The sequence below is a fragment of the Hemiscyllium ocellatum genome, chromosome 26, assembly GCF_020745735.1.
Source record: "Hemiscyllium ocellatum isolate sHemOce1 chromosome 26, sHemOce1.pat.X.cur, whole genome shotgun sequence".
NCBI lineage: Eukaryota > Metazoa > Chordata > Chondrichthyes > Orectolobiformes > Hemiscylliidae > Hemiscyllium > Hemiscyllium ocellatum.
The window spans coordinates 13,169,331-13,185,193 of record NC_083426.1 but is presented as its reverse complement, the minus strand read 5'-3'; positions in this window follow the sequence as shown (position 1 = coordinate 13,185,193).

Below are 15,863 nucleotides of genomic sequence, written 5' to 3'. Positions count from 1 at the left end.
AATTTATCAGTGTTGTTGATATGTGCTCCTGCTTTGACTGTGATGTCCCTTTGTTTCCAAAACTATTCAGATACCCTCAGGAGAAAGTAAAAGAGGAGGCGGCGAGAGAATGGTTTAGTGGATTAGCCATTTTGCCTTTATGTCAAAAGCATGAGAGGAAATCTAATTGAGGTACAGAAGATGCTGAAGGGGATTGATGAAGTTGACATAGAGGTGTTTTCTCATGGGGCAATCTAGAATGACCATATTACTGTGGTTCAGAATTCCAATCGAGAACAATGTACAACTTTCTCCAGTACATCAATGACCCCATAAGCACTACTTCCCTCTCTCGTCCAGAATTGGAAAAGTTTAACTGTGTTGCTTCCACCTGCTTTCACCTTCACCTGGTCCGTCTCTGACTCTTCCCTTCCCTTCCTCAACACCTGTTTCCATTTTAGGGGATAGGTTGGTCACTAAAAACTACTGTCAAACTCCCACAGTTACCTTGACTATCTATTCTCACAGCTGCAAATGTGTTGCTGGTCAAAGCACAGCAGGTTAGGCAGCATCTCAGGAATAGAGAATTCGACGTTTCGAGCGTAAGCCCTTCATCAGGAATAAGAGAGAGAGAGCCAAGCCGGCTGAGATAAAAGGTAGGGAGGAGGGACTAGGGGGAGGGGCGATGGAGGTGGGATAGGTGGAAGGAGGTCAAGGTGAGGGTGATAGGCCGGAGTGGGGTGGGGGCGGAGAGGTCAGGAAGAGGATTGCAGGTTAGGAGGGCGGTGCTGAGTTGAGGGAACCGACTGAGACAAGGTGGGGGGAGGGGAAATGAGGAAGCTGGAGAAATCTGAATTCATACCTTGTGGTTGGAGGGTTCCCAGGCGGAAGATGAGGCGCTCCTCCTCCAGCCGTCGTGTAGTTGTGTTCTGCCGGTGGAGGAGTCCAAGGACCTGCATGTCCTCGGTGGAGTGGGAGGGGGAGTTAAAGTGTTGAGCCACGGGGTGATTGGGTTGGTTGGTTCGGGCGGCCCAGAGGTGTTCTCTGAAGCGTTCCGCAAGTAAGCGGCCTGTCTCACCAATATAGAGGAGGCCACATCGGGTGCAGCGGATGCAATAGATGATGTGTGTGGAGGTACAGGTGAACTTGTGGCGGATATGGAAGGATCCCTTGGGGCCTTGGAGGGAAGTGAGTGTGGAGGTGTGGGCGCAAGTTTTACATTTCCTGCGGTTGCAGGGGAAGGTGCCGGGGGTGGAGGTTGGGTTGGTGGGGGGTGTGGATCTGACAAGGGAGTCACGAAGGGAGTGGTCCTTGCGGAACGCTGATAGGGGAGGGGAGGGAAATATATCTATTCTCACACCCTGCTTCCTGCAAAGGTTTTATTCCATTCTCCCAGTTCCTCATCCTGTGCCCTCTGTTCTGATGATACAAGCTTTGACAAGAGGGGCCTCCGAAATGTCCACCTTCTTCCTTAACTGAGGATACTGCAGCATCATAGTTGATAGTACCCTCAGGCAGGTCTGACCAATTTCTTGCATTTTTGGCCTTCACCCCCTCTCTTCCCTCTCAAACAGCATTAAGGTCCCCCTTGCCTTCATTTAACATCTCAAGAGCTTCACCATAGTTTCTACTACCTCCCAGGGCAGTGTCACCACCAGACACACAGTCCCCTCCCTTCCATTGTCAGGCTTCCGTAGAGACCATTCCCTTCAGGACTGTCTGATCCACTCCTCCTCCTTCATTCCCAGTGCAACCCCAAACCTCCACAGCACCATCTCCTGCAACCACAGAAAGTCTAACACCTGTTTACTTCCTCAGTTCTCACTGTCCAAGGCTCCATTCACCCTTTCTGCTAAAGTTGCACTTTAATCAGTCTAGTCTACTGCATTCACTGCTCTCAGTATGGTCTCCTCTACTTTGGGGAAACAATGTGCAGACTGGGTTGATTGCTTTACACAACACCTACCTTCTGTCTGCACAAAAGGTTTTCAGCTTCCTGTTGCCTGGCACTTCAACACAATACCGTGTTCTCTGGTCACCATTTCTGACTCTGGCTTGCGGCAGTGCTCCAGCAAAGCTCAGCACAAGCTGGAAGAACAGCGTCTCATTTTCCACTTAGGAACTCTGCAGTCTTCTGGATTTAATATCAAATTCAATCATTTTAGAATTTGAGGCACCTTCTCCCATTTCCTTAACCCCCACACACCATTGTCAGCTATCCCCATTAGCAGCTTTTCATTCTCCTAGATTTATCTTTACCCACTCCTTTGTCCAACTGTTTACCTCTCACTTTGGCCTCTATTTCCACCTATGGCTTACACTTCCAACCTTCTTCCCCACCTCATCTTCTGCATAAATATCCACTTTTTTTTTCTAGCTACTGTCACTTCTGGAAGAGGGTCACTGGACCTGAAATGTTGACTGATTTCTCTACACTGATGCTGCCAGACCTGCTGAGTTTCTCCAGCAATTTCTGCTTTGGTTTCGAGAGTGAGTGGACATAGTTTTAGGATAAGGAATAGTAGATTTAAAACAGATAAGTAGCAATTACTTCTCAGGATTGTGAATCTCTGGAATTCACTCTCCCAGAGTGTGGTGGATGCCAGGACATTGAGTAAATTTAAGGAGGAGATAAGCATCTTTAATTAGTACTGGATTGAGGGATTATTGGGAGCAGCAGCAAAGTGGACTTGAGGTGGAGGTGAGATCAGCCGTGGTTGTATTGAGCAGGTTCATGGGGATGAATTGTCTACACCGCTTGTAGTTCATATGCTCTTAGTATCTGTCTCCTTATTAAATTACTGACCAAAAAGAAACAAGGCTTACTAATTAAACCCACCCCTATACTTCAGTCAGTAGGCAGTTTCTGTTTTACTAAATTATTTTGAAGGTTTGGCTGGCTGGCTGCTATAGTACTGTTAACATCTTTCAGCCTAATCTGTACTTTTCTTGGTATATCTGTGGAAGATTATTTCTATTAGAATTTCTTTGTGCTTTAAGGAATAATGGTTTGTTTACTTGTATTGAAGTGATTTTTAAAAAAAACTCAACTTAAGTATAGGCCATACAACTCAGTCTTGTATCAGATTTGTTCGTGATACCAATTTCTTCTAAGTAGGATTTTTGAGTTCCTTGTATCTATGTGGTATGTGTAAATGTAAATCCCAATAAAGAACCATGATAACTAATACAGTAACAGGTTTGCAACAACCTGACAGTTGGAGAAATGGATTATTTCATGCAGTTGTTTCTTGTACAGTTGCGAGATGGAGGTTAATAAAGCATGGCCCAGGATGATCAACATTTCGTAAAGCAAGATGACTCCTAATGTGTTTACAAATGACTAATTTGGTCTTTTCCTGTTGAAATCCTCAAAGATCCATTTTTAACAATACTGTTGGAGTCAATACATAGGATAATTCTCCACAGTGGCTCATTATAAGTGACCAGGTTTCCTTCTAATAACTATCACTGGCAATATTGGCAGACACACCTCAGCAACGCACCCTCTGCTTGAATCCCCAAGCCGAATGCGCACAAAGCAAACGTGATGACAGCTCAGTGAGCACTGAGGATATCCCTCCTTTCCATGGTTCTCCCCATAGACATCCTAAGATGTGAGCAGGAGTAGACCAAGCCACTTCAAGCAGCTCTCCCATTTAATATAGATTAGATTTTTTTAGATTACTTAGTGTGGAAACAGGCCCTTCGACCCAACAAGTCCACACTGACCCGCCGAAGCGGCAACCCACCCATACCCCTACATTTACATACCCCTTACCTAACACTAGGGGCAATTTAGCATGGCCAATTCACCTGTCCCGCACATCTTTGGACTGTGGGAGGAAACCGGAGCACCCGGAGGAAACCCACGCAGACACGGGGAGAACGTGCAAACTCCACAGTCAGTCGCCTGAGTCAGGAATTGAACCCGGGTCTCGGGCGCTGTGAGACAGCAGTGCTAACCACTGCCACCGTGCTGCCCACAATATACTTCAGCATCCACTCCACTTTTGTATGTTTTCCTGATATTCTTGATTCCTTTTAGATTCTTATCAATCTAGGCCTTGAATATAACTCACTGAACACCCACAGCTCTCTAGTGTAGATAATTCAAAAACAGAACGGTGTCCAGAACTTGATAATCTAATCTTGTGATTAAAAGTTAAAGATTTTGAAAAAAATCAAAATTGAGAACAGGAAGGCTTCTCCACATGAAGTATATGTTTGTTTGTAATGGCACGATGGCTTAGTAATTAGTACTACTGCCTCACAGCTCCAGGGTCCCAAGTTCAATTATAGCCTCAGGTGACTCTGTGTGGAGTTTGCACATTCTCCCTGTGTCTGTGTGGGTTTCCTCCGGATGCTCCAGTTTCCTCCCACGGTCCAGAGATGTGCAGGTCAGTTGAATTGGTCGTGCTAAATTGCCCATAGTGTTAGATGCATTAGTTAGAGGGAAATGGGTCTGGGTGGGTCTCTCTTCAGAGGATTGGTGTGGACTTGATGGGCTGAAGGCCCTGATTCCATACTGTAGGCAATCTAATCTAATCAAATTTAAGGTCATGGGGCGTACCAGGCGGTAAATTCTCTATTGTGGTTTTGATCAGAAAATCAATATTGCTGACCAAACCAATTCAGTAATATACTCTATCATTTGTTATTATTGAAAATGTCATTAAATACTCATTAATGAAGAATCGTCAAGAAATGGGAGGAACAGGTTTTGTGAATTTAGTTGACGCTACCCATTGACTATCATTAGTTTATAAGTGAAAATTGTGGTCGTGAAGCAGCAGGTATAACTGAGGGGACAGAATTGGTTTTGCTGTGGCTGTTGTTTTCAAATCTTAATTGGAGACCTGTTAATTGCTACCAGATGATAAAAGTTGGAGAAATCCATTGCTTTAAATTCTACAGCATTTTGATAAAATTAAAAATAGCTCGTGCTTGTTTTGTAAAACATCGATCATACCTTTTAGGGTCATCAACACTTGCATCACAGAGTAATGACAAAGTAATGAAACAAGAACAGAAATTGCTAGAGAAACTCAGCAGGTCTGGCAGCATCTGTGTAGAGAAAAGAGTCCAGCAACCCTCTGGTGACAGCTCACTGGACTCTAAACTGACACTATACTTACTGGAGAAAGTGAGGACTGCTGATGCTGGAGATCAGAGCTGAAAATGTGTTGCTGGAAAAGCGCAGCAGGTCAGGCAGCATCCAAAGAGCAGGAGAATCGACATTTAGGGCATGAGCCCTGCTCATGCCCGAAACGTCGATTCTCTTGCTCTTTGGATGCTGCCTGACCTGCTGCGCTTTTCCAGCAACACAGTTTCAACTATGTTTACTGTCCAAGGATGCTGCCAGGCCTGCTGAGTTTCCCCAGCACTTTGTTTTTGTTTCAGGTTTTCGGCATCTTCTCAGCTCTGTTCTATTTTAGTGACAAAATAATACCGGGCTTGTAAGAATAATATGGCACACTGATACCATATACTGTGTAGGAGGTTAACCAAAGCATTCAGCATCCTTTACATGTTTTCTTTCAATAAATCTCCATTCAATATTCTGATTTTTGTCCCCTGGCACTAAAGCATTGTCCTTGTGTAGGATAAAATTGACGTTGTTCAGGCAAACCCGAAAATAAACCAAATATTATTCACAACACGGCACAGTCTGTGCTGTTCATTGAAGTATTATCACGCATTCTTCACAATAGTGAAACCTTGTCCTTTATGATTTAAACTTGAATTTTCTCATTTATTATATATTTATTAGCTTACTACCTTGTTGGTGGTAATCAATTTGTGGGTTAATTTGTGAAGGAAGATTGCCACCTGTAATGTGTGCAAGCAATGCAGTCATCATGGCTTAAAGTTAACTTTAGTATCTGCAGAATTGTAACTGTGAATTTGGTGATCTAACCTTCTCTGACAATTTGAATTATATATGCTGGATGAATATATAACAGCTAGTGAAGACAATAGAAAAATGGGAAGGGGATGGACACTGCCACGGATAGATGTTTTTTTTTGCTTTTTGTAACCACTTCAATTTGAGGTAGTTAAGACTGCCTCTGCCTCTGCCTCTGTAGTACAGTGTAACCTCTGCCAATGCAAAGTCATTGCTGTCATCGGATTAGTCGATAATTTAAATATAGTGGTTCTCACTAGTACTACTTATTGTTTTCAGCCTGATTTCGCAAAAGATAAGGCAATTGCTTATAAACCTAAAAGGCCACTGGGTGAAATCGAAGAGGAGTCTTACTCCATTTCAGCTATTTAAGCAATATTTGGAATGTTGAAAGTAGAGAGCACATACGACTCTACATATTATTTGATAATTTTCTATTGCATACAACCTTTTTCATTGCTGTACTATGAAGAAAAGTAGATGAAAAATGTCATTAATCTAATAAAGGTCTCCTGAACAACTATTATGTTTCATATGCATTTTTCTTTTCTGAAAGATCGAAACATACAACAAACGAGAAACATACATTTTTGAATGTCAGTGTTCTGAAACTGAAAATCAGAAAGCGTTCAAAGTGGAAGCACTGTGATCAAAATTTAAGATAACCTGCTAACCCAAATCTATATTGGTGATATAGCCTTTATCAAAGTCTATCAACCATGAAGGTCAAGTGCATTTTGTACTCCAATATATTTTATGGCAGCACTTGATTCCCTGTTGCTCATGTTCACTGCTCAGCAGAAATGTGTTGCTGGATTTACCCATTGTCCAAGCAGCAACTTTGTGTACTGTATTACCTCAATAATTAATGTAAGGTTAGGAAGTGTGAACCTTAATAAATACCATAAATAAAAATGAATAACATACAAGCTTTATTCACTCCAGGAAACTTAATGATCTTGGTGTTTTGGGATATTTCGAGAGGCATAAAGCACTGTAAAGATGTGAATTTAGTTTATTTTAATTTTTGAAATGCTGAAGAAGCAAGTAACAACTTTTGTAAATATTTTTATTGAGAAGATTTTAAATTTGTTACAAAATTTACAAAATCACTACAAAGCAGTATAATAATCTTCTATTCTAACAATGATAACAGTAAACAAACTACTCCACAAAGCACTGAGAGAGAAAAACAAATCTATGCAACTACAATTCAATAAGTAACTTTAAAAAAAAACTAAATTAAACTGAGTTGAACTAAGGCAAATTAAATTACATTAAGTTACTGGACTTAGCGCACTCCCAGCAAAGCTCTCCAACACCAGGAGCATCAGTAGGCTTACCTGTATTTGTTCGGAATTCTTCCTCCCAGGAGGAACTGGCCTGCCAGACGTAGCCCTCATGACTACATAAAGGCTCCAACCAATATAGCCAACAGGTCTGTATCTATATAAGGCCAGAAAAAGCTCCATTTTCTGGTGTACCATACTCTTAAGGAAGTCCAGGGGGATGTGCTCCAAAACTTACCTACACCATGGAGCTGCAATTTGCAAGCTTCATAAGAGGCCGCCTATAATGCCAGATGAAAATTCGAGCCAACTATTAAGCCTCCATAGCGGTTGCCTGGGCAGCATCAAAGGGAGCATTTGCATGGGCTATAATAAATGATAGAGTACATTCATTTAGACTAGAGCTATTCTACCCAACTAGGCTAGCGGAAGATCCTCCCAGCACTGAAGGTCCTGTCTTATCTTCTGTAGCTACTGCACAAAGGTAGCCTTATATAATTGATCGAAGGGTGGGGTGATAAAAATACCTAAATGCAAGAAACCTCCCAGTGACCACCTGAAAGGGAAATGAGTTCCACCCACAAGTTCAGATATTCTGATAAAGCTCCCCACAGGCATGGCCTCCGACTTCAGGAAATTGATTTTATATCCCAAGAAAGAACCAAATAACTCAATCATTCGTATTAACCAGGGCTCAGATATCATCGAATCAGTTAAAAAGTGAAGGATGTCATCTGCATAAAGGATGATCTTATGCCTGCCTGATCTTACCTCTGGGGTAGTTATACTGGGGTCTCTGCCAATGGCTCAATCAACAATGTAAATAGTAGCAGTGAAAGCCTTGTCAGTTACTTCTACCAGTACTAAAATTGTCAGACCACGTACCATTAGTGAGAATGCTGTTTTCGGGTCACTATATCATACTGCCACCACCTGGCAAAAACAGCTCCAGTACATAAAAGAGGTACAGCCACTCCACTCGGTCAAACGCCTTCTCTGCACCCAGGGAGACTACCAAGCCCAGAATTGACCCTTGCTGGTATATGTACCTGGGACATGTTTAATACTCTTCTAATATTATTAGAAGACATGTGACCCTTAATAAAACCTGTCTGGTCCTCCTTTTATGAAGAAGGATAAAACGCTCTCCAACTTCAACGCCAGCATTTTTGACAAAATTTTAAAATCCATGTTCAATAACCATATGGGCCTGTACGAAGTATAATCTTCTGAGGCTTGACAATAAGAGAAATATTTGCTTCTCTCCGAGAGGTTGGGAGGTAGTCCTGACTGTATGAGTAATTGTACATATCCAACAGTGGCCCGGCCAGCATGTTTATAAACTCCTTGTAAAACTCACTTTGAAATCTGTTTGGGCTGGGTACTTTACCACTCTGGAGATGCCTCACCGCCTCCAGTATTCCTTCAATTGTCAGAGGGCATTCAAAAGCGACACGGTCTGAAGTTACACCTGGGAGGTCCAGGGTTTTAAAAAAGGACTCCATCTTCACCAATCTGTCCTTATAGTTCTCTGACCTGTGCAGCTCAGAGTAGAACTTCCTAAATGCTGTGTTAATCGTTTTGGTGTCACAAGTGAGAGTACCAGCAGTCTGCAATAACATTCTTCGTTCCTCTCCAAATCATCTTGTCAGTTTGTTTCCACTTCAATTACTTTTGCACTTTACCCCTGGAGAATTTGCAGTATTTATTTATATCTCTCCATGAAGCTATCTAATGTTAGATAAATGGACTTTTAAAAAATCATTTTGCACAGAGTAGATCTGTAGTTAATAAAGTTTAAAAACCTCTCGCGAGCAAAAACATTAATGTCGTAAAATTGCATCCCAAATCACACGTAACTTAGAATTTAGTTATGAGCCATATCCAATTTTTAAAAGACGTTTTAATTATTGTTTTACTCCAGTTTTTAAAAAAATATAATTTCTGGACATATAGTCTGCCATCTTGTGTGATAAGATTCCATGACTCCATACTTCCCCATCCATCACCTCCGCATAAACATTAAAGTTCCTCCTAGTTTTAAAACCCTTATCAATTTTGCTGAGATTTGTTTAAGAAGTGAATGTAATTTCCCTTATTCATAATTTTATTTAATTTCTACTTTAAGTTCCAACTTGCTACACTGAGAACTGGGTGTCTCATTTGAATTAGTTCTTTTAAAACTACTTGAAGGAAAAGATAGGCCGGTGGAACCAATGTTATTTGGTGGTAATTTGTTCTCGCTTGTCCTAGCAATATTTCTACAATCTGAGACACTTATGGGACGAGGACATCACTGGCTGGCCACTATTTTATTGCCCGTCCCTAGTTACCCTTGAGAAGGTGGTGGTGAGCTGCCACCTTGAACCGCTGCAGTCCACCTGCTGTCGGTTGACCTACAGTGCCCTCTGGGAGGGAATTCCAAGATTTTGACTCAGCGACAGTTGGTCCATTTTTTTGAAGTGTGAAAGAATATTAGCCTCTTCAAATGAGTTTTTTGAATGTTTGAGCACAAAGTTAGAAAAGTCAAACTACTTGTGTAAGCGGTACATCTAACGTATACAAAACTATACATTTAGTGTGCAATTTTAGTTGAGCTTTGTTACTTGCAATGAAACAAACGATGTTGTAAAGTATATAAGTGTTCTGTAATGCATTAGAAATGATTTTATTGAATTGATACTTTAGCTCATTTTTAAAGATGGAAGACTTTTCTTGATTCTGTCTTGGGAAGTTAGGATATTTCATGATTTTGTGCAAAACAAGGTTTGATAACAGAAACATTCTAACAGATATTAAAATTGTCCAGCGCTAAACCCTAACTGCTGGATACCTGAAGGAAGAATGCCTCATCTTCCACCTTGGGACCCTGCAACTACACGAGATCAATGTGGATTTGACCAGTTTCCTCATTTGCCCTCCCTCCATCGTCTTTCCCATCTATCCGCTCCACCCTCCTCTCCGACTCATCACCTTCTTCCCCCACCTTCATCTACATATTGCATGCTCAGCTACCCCAGCCCCAGTCCCATCCCCCTCCCATTTAATCTGTCAGACCCCCAGCCCACAAGCCTTATTCCTGATGAAGGGCTTATGCCCAAAACTTCAATTCTCCTGCTCCTTGGATGCTGCCTGACCCGCTGTGCTTTTCCAGCACCACACTCTCAAAATTGTTCAGTCAAATTTTTACCCTGCGCTCTTACGATGTACAACTTCAAAGAAGAGTAGTTGAGTGGCGTGACTAATATTATTGGTTAATGAATCTTGCCGAAAATGATTATTTGGTTGTTATCGTGTAGCAGTTTGAGGAGGCTTTACAACAGCAGCTGTAATTCGAAATAGTATCATTGTTCCCAGGTCCTTAAAGTGTGATAAAAATGCAAAGTTTTTACTTCATGTCTAAATGCACTAATCATGCAATTTGAAGACATTTCAAATGAAGTTTAAATACACTCCTTTTGAAAACTCAGAAGACCAGTTTTGGTCCATTTTTATAATGGATATATCATCTTTAGTGAGGAAACAGAAACAGGAGGCATGCAGAAGAAACAAGTTAAAAGCAGGAGCAGGACTTTCAGCTTTTCAAACCTACGCTGCAATCAAATAAGTTCATGGTTGATCTTTTAACCCCAAATCCGCATGCCTATCTAATATTTCACTCCCTTGCTTAACAGGAATGTCTGTCTTTGCTTTAAATATTCAAGGACCTTCCTTCCACCATCTTGTGACCTTCAGGAAATTTTATTGACTCGACTCAGATTTTTAAACTGACTTCTAGTGCTAGATTCTCCCATAAGAGCAAATCTTCCCTCTCCATCTGAAATGTCCCAGGGTTGATGTTTCAATTAAGTCACCTTCCTCTTGTGAAATTTAGTGAATGCAAGCCTTGCCTCACCTAGCCTTTCCGTAAAAAATGAGGTCTGCAGATGCTGGAGATCACAGCTGAAAATGTGTTGCTGGTTAAAGCACAGCAGGTTAGGCAGCATCTGGATGCTGCCTAACCTGCTGTGCTTTAACCAGCAACACATTTTCACCTAGCCTTTCCTCCTAATACTCTCACCCTGCCACTAAGCCTGCTTAGAAATACAACCAAAGCATTTACACCCTTAAATAAATTGACTGAGGTGGTGCAAGGTACTCCAGATGCAGCCTCGGCAGTGCCATATATAACCGCAGCCTAAAATCCCTACTGTTGTGTTCTATTCCCTTTGCAATACATGACCACGTTGCGTTAGGGTTCCTAATTACTTGTTGTTCCTGCAAGTTAACTTATTGCTAATTGTGCATGAGGGCACCCAGATTCCTCTGCATCTGAGCTCTGCAATCTGGCTTCATTATATTATATGCTCCTTTTTCCTTCTTAAAAAGTACCAACTGGGTCACATTAAATCATCATGGATCTATGAAAGGGAAATCATACTGGACAAACCTAGAGTTTTTTCTGACAAAGTATCTAGAAGTCTAGCTGGAGAAGCAACAGATGTTGTGCATTTGATGTTCAGAAAGCCTTTGACAAAGTCCCACCACAGAGGTTATAGTGTATACCAATTCTTAATTCAGGCTTTGATTTATCAGACAGGAAACAAAGTTAGAACAAATGGGTCATTTTCAGGCTGCAAGGCATTAATAAATGATATACCACAAGATTAAATACTTGGGGCCCCAGCTGTATTTAAGGAGTATGGTGAGAAAGCATACAATTGGTATTAATTTATGATTGTTTTGAATGGTGGACTGCACACACTGGCTGAATAACTTATTCTTGATCCCATGTTCTACGTTTTCGGTGATTTCTAATGTCTTGTAACATTGTCCCCACGACAAAAGTTAAGCTAGCTTGCTATAATTTCATGTTTTCTGTCTTTCTTCTCTTTTTGAATAATTATATTTACTACCTTCAAATCTACTGAGACTGACCCTGAATTAAGAGAGTTTTGGAAAATTAAATCTAGTATTTTGGTTATCTTGCGAGCAATTCCTTTTAAAGCCATTTGATAGTTCCTCAGCACTTGTCACCTGCAGCTTCAACACTTTGCTGAATACAAACCTTGGTGACTGTGATTTTCCTTAGTTCCTCCATTCTTGCCATTTTCTGAATTGGTGCTGCATCTGAAATGTTATTTATACCCTGTTTACTGAAGACTGATGCAAAATACTTGCTCTATTCATTTGTTATTTCTTTATTTTCCATTAATAATTCTTTAGATTTGCTTTCAATAAGACCAAACCTCAATTTGTTTGTTATTCTCCGTTTAAATATTTGTAGAAACTTGCATCTGTTTTTATATTTCTCGCTAGCTTTCTCTGTAATTTTTCCATTTCGTTATTATTTTGGTAATTTGCTCACGTTTTCATACTCTGTCCAATCTTCTGATCAAACATCCCTTTTTTCATGCCTTTTCTTTTAATTTGATCCTATCTATACATTTCTAATCCATCTCAAATAGTAAGTCCCTCCATTTGAACTTTTCTTATGGCTGGTCTGTTTATATTCTGTAGATTCTGACATACCCTCTGAAATGTCTGTTGCTGCATCTGCGTTGACCTGCTCTTGAACCTAATCTGTCAATTTGTTTAGCCAGCTGTGCTTTCATGCCCTCAGAATTCTCTTTGATTAAAAAAAAGTCTTGGACCTACTCCTTTTTCCCTCAGTTTGAATGTAGAATTCAGTCATATTATGGGTGCCACAACCTAAGGATACCTTCGATTGTTGTAAAAATCCATCTGCTTCACTTTTGGAGGTCCAGTGATTTACCACCCTTACTTGGTCTGACCTATATGTGACTCCAGACACACAGCAATGTGATTGATTTTTAACTGCCTTCTGGGCAATTGGGGATGGGCAATAAATACTGGCTTTGTCAACAACACTCCCATCCAATGAATGATTGAGGAAAAAAAGTCATGTGCCTTGAATTTCTAACTAGATCCTACAGAAGCTTGTATGTTTACTTGGCAAGGTGTTTGTAGTATCTCAGCTGTTGTAGAGACTATCGCTCAACTATTTTCAGCCAGTTCCTCTGTTACAGAAACAAGGCTTAGCCAGAGTTGGAAAGGCTTCCAAAGTCCTTGACTGATTTGATAAACTGCTTTGAACCATGCTGGTTGAGTTAATCCTGTCTGTGCAATACCAGGTCTAGTATGTAATGCTCTCTGGTCACCTCCACAATATCACAAAATCATTTTATCATCCCAAAATGTTTCTTTGAGAAGGCGGCCAAACAGGTGGATGAGGATAAAGCAGTTGATGTGGCATACATGGAATTCAGTAAGGTGTTTGAGAAGGTTTCCTGCGGTAGGCTATTGCAGAAAATATGGAGTATGGGATTGAGGGTGATCTAGCGGTTTGGATCAGAAATTGGCTAGCTGAAAGAAGACAGAGTGTGGTAATTAATGGGGAGTATTCATCTTGGAGTTCAGTTACTGGTGGTGTACCGCAAGGATGTGTTTTGGGGCCATTGCTGTTGTCATTTTTATAAATGACGTGGATGAAGGTGGAGAAGGATGGATTAGTAAATTTGCAGATGACACTAAGGTCAGTAGAGTTGTGGATAATGATGAAGGATGTTGTAGGTTACAGAGGGACATAGATAAGCTGCAGAACTGGGCTAAAAGGTGGTAAATGAAGTTTAATGTGGAAAAGTGTGAGGTGATTCACTCTGGAAGGAGTAACAGGAATGCAGTGTCCTGGGCTAATGGTAAGATTCTTGCTAGTGTAGGTGAGCAGAAAGATATTGGTGTCCATCTACGTAGATCCTTGGAAAGTTGCCACCCAGGTTGATCGGGTTGTTAAGAAGGCATATGGTATGTTAGCTTTTATTGGTAGAGGGATTGAGTTTTGGAGCCATGAGGTCATGCTGCAACTATACAAAACTCTGGTGTGGCTGCACTTGGAGTATTGTGTACAGTTCTGGTCACTGCATTATAGGAAGGATGTGGAAGTTCTGGAAAAGTTTCAGAGGAGATTTACTAAGATGTTGCCTGGTATAGAGGGAAGGTCTTATGAGGAAATGCTGAGAGACTTGACTGTTTTCATTCGAGAGAAGAAGGTTGAGAGGTAACTTAATTGAGACATATAAGATATTCAGAGGGTTAGATAGAGTGGACAGTGAGAGCCTTTTTCCTTGGATGATGATGGCTAGCATTAGGGGATGTAACTTTAAATTAAGGGGTGATAATTATAGGACAGATATCAGAGGTAGTTTGTTTACTCAGAGAGTAGTAGGGCGTGGAATGCACTGCCTGCAACAGTAATAGACTCGCCAACTTTAAGGTCATTTAAATGGTCATTGGATAAACATATGAACAGAATGGAATAGTGTAGGATAGATGGACTTTGGATTCATTTCATCCGACGGTGCAACATCGAGGGCTGAAGGGCCTGTACTGCACTGTAGAGTTCTATGTTCTGTCAGATGGGGAGGAGGTGGTGTCGTGGTCATTTGACTGGATTGCTAACCCAGATACCAGGATAATGTTCAGGAGGCATGAGTTGTAATGGGATTAAAAAAAAAATCAAAGCTATCCTTATCACCGTTGATTGTTGTAAAAATCCATCTGCTTCACTTTTGGAGGTCCAGTAATTTACCGCCCTTACTTGGTCTGACCTATATGTGACTCCAGACACACAGCAATGTGATTGATTTTTAACTGCCTTCTGGGCAATTAGGGATGGGTAATAAATACTGGCTTTGTCAACAACACTCCCATCCAATAAATGATTGAGGAAAAAATATCATATGCCTTGAATTTCTAACTAGATCCTACAGAAGCTGGTCTGATTATTTGGCTAGGTGTTTGTAGTATCCCAGCTGTTGTAGAGACTATCGCTGAACTATTTTCAGCCAGTTCCTCTGTTACAGAAACAAGGCTTAGCCAGAGTTGGAAAGGCTTCCAAAGTCCTTGACTGATTTGATAAACTGCTTTGAACCATGCTGGTTAAGATGCCTCAATGAATCCCTGCTATGCATAAAAATAAGTGCAAAGAAAATGACGCACACGGTTCATTTAAACATATTTCCCCAAGTTATACTATATCACAATAATGGACTGTGCAATCAAGATCATTTTCATGAACAATTTTTAAAAATTGTTTTTACCTATGAAAATGATCTTGATTGCACAGTCCATTATTTTGATATGTGATAACTTGGGGAAAATATTTTTTAATATTGTTTTTGTATGGAGTTCTATCTGATTAACAAATGAAATTGCACATTACATTTAGTAGAAATGAAAGTGCAGTTGCTGGAAATCAATAAAACAAAATGCAGGAATTACTTGGCGAAAATTGCATAGTACAAAGAATCCCTGCTGTTTAAAACACCATTCTTGTTTAGGCTTTCATTGAACTTGCTATTGTAAGTGCTGGCATTCTTGTGTATTAACATTGGTTTAGCTATATATACTATATAGTTCCAAGGCATCAGCAATGTTTCCAAGCAGCACACTCAAAGGTAGAAAGCAAATTAACATAATATTTGAGATGGAATCGCAGCTTGAAGTAGAACCGATGAATCTTTAATTCTCTGCAGGAGCATCATGGATTTCGAAGCTGTAATTCTTCACATGCTGATCTCAGTTTATCAGCAAAGGAAGCCATTGATCTGAGGATGTTCTTGCACATGAAGAAAGGGAACAGTGGACTGCTTCTCTGTACTTCCATTTGCAGCACTTCAAACTATTGG